Raw genomic sequence first — 6,962 nt, 5'->3', positions numbered from 1 at the left:
GTTTTTTGTATTATCTTTATATCATGGTCAGGACAGTGGCCTCCATGATTTCAGCTCCTAGTAACCTGTAGCTTAGCATCACAGTGTAACATATCACAGGATGTAACTTCATAAGTATATTGGTAGGGTTTAACATTCTGTATTTACTGATGACAAAGACTCCTTCCTTCTCTTCTTTGTTCCTATACCATTTTTCATTTTTCAAATTTTACTATATCTTTGATTTTTATACTTCTCATCATATTCTTTTTCCTACTGGACGCGAATCAATGTTGTTGAGTATTAATAGTTTTGCTCTTCTATTTAGCATTTCCTTGGTATGTTAGTGTGTTTTATACTGTACAATTATGCATGAATAAATGGTCCATTTAATATCCAGATAAACACTTTTCATGTAACAAAGTATTAGAAGTACAGTAATACACTTTCAGGCTCAACACTACAACTAATATTTGAGAAATGATAACTTTTGAAGACGATGTAATATCAAAAGAAAATCCATATTTGCCTGAAGATTGAAAATCCACTCCCTTTCCCTATATATTTGTGCAATGGACTGAATGCTTGTGTCCCTTGAATTCTTGTTAAACTCCTAATTCCCAAGGTGACAATACTAGCATGTGGGGCCTTTGAGAAATGATTAAGTCATGAGGGTGGAGCCTTTATGTTTAGACTTAGTGTCCTTATAAATAAGATGTGAGAGAAGTCCTTTGCCCTTTCCAACATAGGAATTTGCTGTGACAAGACTGCCCTCTATGAGGGTACCTTGGTTTTGAATTTTACTGCCTTCAGAACTATGGTATTTCCTTAAAGCAGCCCAAATGACTAAGACAATGTGTAAAGCCAGTTTGTTTTGCAACTTCAACCAAAACATGTCACAACAGATTGAATGCAGAAGCAGATAGGAGAAATCAATTGTCTTTTATGAAGCCAGAAATTAGAAAAATTTGCACCAGGTATAATTGTTCTTTTTGCTAAATTCATTTTGGTTTGGGAAAATACATTTTTTAATGTGTAATTTTTGTTAAAATTTAATAGTTTTATAAAACTATTTTAATTTACTATTTTATAAATATTTTATTTTCAGTTTTAATTTAATGTTATTAATTATTAATAGCTATAATCTACATGAACAAATCATGGTTGGGCTTCTCAATTTTTTTCTGGTGCTGGGTATCAAACCCAGGGCCTCACACATGCTAAGCAAGTGTTGTAACACTGAGCTACAATCTTTGCTCCCAATAATCTTTAAAAGTATTAAAGGGTTCTAAGAACAAAATATTTGAAAAACATCTATTTTGGTAAAAAATCTTTTGCCAGATTTATTTATCAAGAATATTTTCTCGGCCATTTTGACTCAGTAACCACAGTGACAGGAGCCAAAGCTGGCAGGTTGTCCCTGTTTCCCCTCCCCCTTCCCTTCTCCGATTGACTTCCCGGGCCCCCTACACTCCACAGTACCAGTCCTGCCATGTTCCAGAAACAGGAAGAAGAGAACCCTAGGGAGGAGAAGAAGGACACATAGGTAAAAGAAGATATTCTCTCTGAGAAAGCTGAAGGGCAAAGCTAAAGGCCAAATATCCAAGCCTAGGACAAAAGCCTGGAGGCTCTGACTTCCTCATGAAGAGACTCCAAAAAGGGCAAAAGTACTTTGACTCAGGAGACTACAACAAGGCCAAAGCCAAGATGAAGAATAAGCAGCTGCCAAGTGCAGGATCAGACAAAAACCCGGTGACTGGTGACCACAACCCCTCCCCACAGGATCTGCCCCAGAGAAAGTTCTCACTCATCACCAGCAAGCTTGCTGGGTGACCTGAGCCCCCTCTCTCCCCTTCCTCACCCACTGGACTTACATACTGTAGGCAGGGATAGAATGGGCACCTAGTCAGATCCTCTCAGCTTGCTAGCCAGGAAAAACTGGTTCTGCTGGGAGTTGCTGAGAAGATAATAGAGGTTGAAGAGAGACTGAGAGTTCATTTCTTTGGTTAAATTGAGACTTCCATACCCTCACTGTAGTTCAGACCCAGAAACAGAAAAGACTAGGATTGGCTAATGCTGCCAGCCCTCTTTCTTTTGTGAGAAACTGGGGAGATAGGATTTCTTCTTTTGGAAGAGTAGGTCCCAAAACTGGTTAGGCTGAACCTTGGAATAATGTGGCAGGTTTAACATCCCAAAGCTAACCCGACATTGCTGGAGAAAGCAGATTGAATGAGACATGTTTTCTGTGCTTCTAAGCATTTTGTTCCTTAGGCTGCTGTTGCTTCATGTTTCTATTACCACAGGTTTAGAGAACCCTCAAACAGGAAAACTGATTTGTTTGCCTCAAATTACTGTGCCCACTTCATCTCCTTTACTTAGTATCTGCTAGTTTGCTGTGGCTGTCAAATAATGTAAAGGTTGATCTACACTACTCATGGAGTATGGGCACCTTCTCTCTCTCTTCCAGCATGCTGCTTATGAAAGTATGGTGGGATAGTGGAAAGAGCATTGGCTTAGGGGTCAAGATATCTGGGTTCTCGTTCTATTCAGTCTTAACAGTATTGACCTTGGACAGGTCATTTAGCCTCTCTGGATTTCGGTTTCCTCATTTATGGAATAAAGTTAACAAAGTATAAGACTGATTCTGATTCTGGGTAATATGGGGAAAGTACTACAGAGGAGAATCTTTGAGGGCTACCTGAAGAGAGAGGAAGTTTGAGATTTGAGGACTATAATTTCAGGCAGTGAAAAAAACCTTGAAGCTAGCTATGGAAGTTTATTGCCTCTTTCCTAACCCACTTTCTTGGGCCTAAGTCTAGACCTTAACTGCTAAAAAGCTACTCTGGCAGCAGAGCTTATGAGCCTGAGGAAACATGTTCAGTCATGTCCACGTGGAGACCCATGTTTGAGAGGTAATCAGATGCCAAGTGAGTTAGCTAGAAAGGAAGAAGGGATAAACCAAGCTAACCATGGGGCTTAGTCCTATTGCAGGGCTGGAACAGTAGGTTATTAGGAGATGTTTCATTTTGGAGGAAGTTGGGGAAAGTGTTTAGGGAAGGAAGACCAAGAAATCTGCCTTTCTAGAGCTCAGTAACCCAGCTCTTATGTGGTAAGGAGAGGAAGCAGTACTGACTCATGAACAGGTGGAAGGAAGGGGTTGTGGTGATCAATATCTTCAATCTGGTTATCTCCAACTTGACCTGAATCTTACTGAATGCATCCTGTTAGTTACAACAACTAGCAGGATGAGAACTAACTGTTCAAGAGAACCAGATTCTGTAAACCTCTCGCCCTTTCATGTCACAAATTCTGGTTTGTCAAACATTTGGCCTGTTGCGAATGACTGGCAGACTTGCTGATGTACATGAAAGGGATGAGGTGTGTATATACTTCTGACTGGCCACTCACTCTGTTTTCTGGTGAGGAAGAAATGGAGAGAGCAGGATCTCTGGACCCCGAGGACCACAAACTCCTTGACTGTCACTTGTAATTGTATATAATTTTTTGTGTTTCTTGCTCCATTTTCTCATGCTGTCACCCTTAATCTAAAGTTCATGTGAGAAGGGGAAATTGCTGAACATCATTGTATGGTTTCCTCAACTGTCCCAGCCGTGTTGTACATAGATATGTCACGTTATTATATATATAAATATTAAAAAAAGAATGTTATCTCCTCTTTTGTGATATGAGTTTTCATCTTTTTTAAGCACTACTAACAAATTTTGATAATGTGATGATATTTGATAAATATATTTTTTAAGTTGCCAATTATTTCTTGGTTTGTCTTGAGTAATTTTTTCTACCCCTGGAATAAAGTTATTCTGTTATGCTGTAGTCTAGAAGATTTATAGTTTTAGTTTTCATGCAGAGGCTCATAATTTAAGTCAAATCCAGTGCTGCAATATGAGGGCAACAGTAATGTTCGTTTTAACCATATGGTTATCCAGTATTCAGATGTGTGAAGACCGAATGGAGAAAAGACTGTTTTCTCCATGAAGTTGCCTTTATGCCTTTGTAAAAAATTAATTGAATACCATGGCTTAATTATGAATCCTGAATGATTGTAAATCTTCTTATTTTGTTCTTCAAGTTCTTTTCTTACTATCCCAATTCCTTTGAATTTATATGTTAGAATTTTCCTACCACTGTTTATCAAAACCTAACCCACTGATATCACATTGGAGGTGGCTGTTAACCCAGAGGTCAATTTGATAGCTTAATATTCCAGCCCATGAAGATGAACATTAATTTGGGCCTTTATTTTTTGCAGTGATATTTTCTAGCTTTTGCTGTAGGATTTTCATTAAATTTACCTAATTTAAAATATTTTCAAATTTTCTATATGGAATTTTCATGTCATTTTCAATTTTTTTCTAATATTCCACGAATAAAATTGACATAAAATGTTACTTAAAATTTTTTTTATTGTTGTTGTGTGTGGGTACACTGTTGCATTTGTAAAGGTTCTTAGAATGCGTTAAATATACCATACTTGAATTCCTCCTTTCCACTTCTCTCTCCCATACCCGCATCCTGATTCCTGGAAGAGTTTCAAGAGGTATCATTTTTGTATTTACATACATGTGTATATGTTGTTTGCACCATATTCATCCTCCTACCCCTTTCCCTGCCTCTTCCCCCCATGCCACTGATGCCAACCCTCCCCACCCCTTGAACCTATTCCATGATGTTTTGCTAGTTTGAGATAAAGAGAGCTACACAGGGAGTTTCCTTGTGTTGTTCCCATGCATATTTGTGTTACAGCTCCAATTGATTCACCTCTTCCAGTCCTTCTAGTCCTTTTCACTCCTCCCTAGTCCACTTCCCATGGTGGCCCTGGCCAGTTTAAAATTTCTGTATTCATTCCTATAAAGTGAGCACATCAACTTCATTCAAGTTTTTGGTTTCCTTCCCTTGCCCTTATCCCTCCATTGCACAGCCTCCCCTTGTTGTGACCCATATCCCAAAATATTGCTGCATTTGTTTTAGGTCTGCAATCCACATATGAGGGAGAATATGTGGCTTTTGGCCTTTTGAGCCTGACTAACTCCACTTAAGATGAAGTTAAGTTCCATCCATTTACCTGCAAATGACAAAATTTCATTCTTCTTTGTGGCTGAGTAAAATTCCATTGTGTATAAATACCACATTTTCTTAATCCATTCATCAGTAGTGGGCACCTTGGCTTTTTCTATACCTTAGCTGTTGTGAATAGTGCTGCACATGGCATGCAGGTGCCTTTATAGTAACCTGACTCACATTCCTTAGGGTATATCCTAGGAGAGGTATTGCTGGATCATATGGCAGATCTATTTCTAGTTTTTTAAGGAACCTCCATACTGTTTTCCATAATGGATGGACTAGTTTACATTCCCACCAGCAGTGTATGAGGGTTCCTTTTTCCCCACATCCTCACCAACATTTGTTGTTGGTGGTGTTTTTGATGGCATCTATTCTAACAGGAGTGAGGTGGAATCTTAGTGTGGTTTTGATTTGCATTTCCTTTATAGCCAGGGATGGTGAGCATTTTTTCATATGTTTTTTAGCCATTTGGATTTCTTTCTTTGAGAAAGTTCTATTTAGTTCAGTTACCCATTTCTTTATTGGGTCATTGGTTTTAAAGGAGTTTAGTTTTTTGAGCTCACTATATATTCTGGTTATCAGTCCCTTGTTTGATGTATAGCTAGCAAAGATTTTCTCCCATTCTGTGGGTGGCCTCTTCAACTTAGAGACCATTTATTTTGTTGTCCAGAAGCTATTTAATTTCATGTAGTCCCATTTGTCAATCCTTTCTCTTAGTTGCTGAGCCACTTGTGTTCTACTAAGGAAGTCCTTGCCTATGACTATTGCTTCCAGTGTATTCCCTGCTCTTTCCTGTACTAGCTTCAAGGTTTCAGGTCTTATATTAAGGTCCTTAATCTACTTTGAGTTGATACTTGTACAGGATGACAAATATGGACCTAGTTTCAGTTTTCTGCAGGCAGATATCCAGTTTTCCCAGCAACATTTGCTGAAGAGGTTGTCTTTTCTCCATCGTATGTTTTTGGCACATATGTCAAAAATGAGGTGGATGTAGCTGCATGGATGCATATCCGGGTCCTCTGTTCTGTTCCACTGGTCTTCATAGCTGTTTTTGTGCCAGTACCATGGTGTTAAAAATGTTACTTTTGGAATTTAACTTATTGGTTCAAATGTTTTAAAAAATTTCTTTAGATTTTGTAGGCAAATAATGATGATTTTATAGGTAAACACTATGTGAATAATATCAGTTTTATTTCCTTTCCTTTTTCTTTTTTTGGTGGTACTAGAGTTTGAACTCAAGGCCTTATGCTTGCCACACAGGCATTCTGCCAATCCTTATTTCTTCTTTTTTCAGTATCTATGGTCTAATTTCTTTTTCTTGTCTTATTGCATTGGTTAGAACTTCTAGTACACTGTTGAAAAGAATCAGGAATATCCTTGTTCTAGTCTCAGTCTTAGGGAGATACATTCAGTCTTTCACCATTGAGTTATATGATAGCTGTATTTATCCCATCTGTGCCTTTTGTTAAAGATGGTGTTTATCTACTCTTAATTTGATGAGAGATTTTATTAGCTATGGTTGATAGTTTTATTTAAAAATGTTTTTCTGTTTTTCTGAATAATCTTATAGTTTTTTTTTCCTTTATTTTGTTATGGTGAAATACACTAACATGGTTTTGAAGGTGAATGTAACCTTGTGTTCCTAAGATAGGTCTTATTTGGTCACAATGTAATATCCATTTAAAAAGTAGTTGAATATGATTTTATAATATTTTATCAAGATACAGTGATCTCTAATTTTATTCTTATATTTTGTTAAATTTGGTAACAGGATTTATCTGGCTTCATTTAGCAAGTCAGGATGTGCTTTTTGTCTTTTATTTTGTAGAAGCATTTTTGTACAGGTGGCACTAATTTCTCTTCATTAAAGTTGATAGAATTTATCAGTACAATCATCTGTT

General features: G+C 37.5%; 1 pseudogene; it reads left to right on the top strand.

Annotated features, from left to right (window-relative positions):
- The first annotated feature begins 1,471 nt into the window (after window positions 1-1,471).
- Window positions 1,472-1,812, top strand: LOC109676713 (alpha-endosulfine pseudogene; annotated as a pseudogene).
- Window positions 1,813-6,962: the final 5,150 nt, after the last annotated feature.

This window comes from Castor canadensis, chromosome 5, assembly GCF_047511655.1.
Source record: "Castor canadensis chromosome 5, mCasCan1.hap1v2, whole genome shotgun sequence".
NCBI lineage: Eukaryota > Metazoa > Chordata > Mammalia > Rodentia > Castoridae > Castor > Castor canadensis.
Note: the sequence above shows the minus strand (reverse complement) of the source record. Positions and strands in the feature narration are given on the sequence as shown.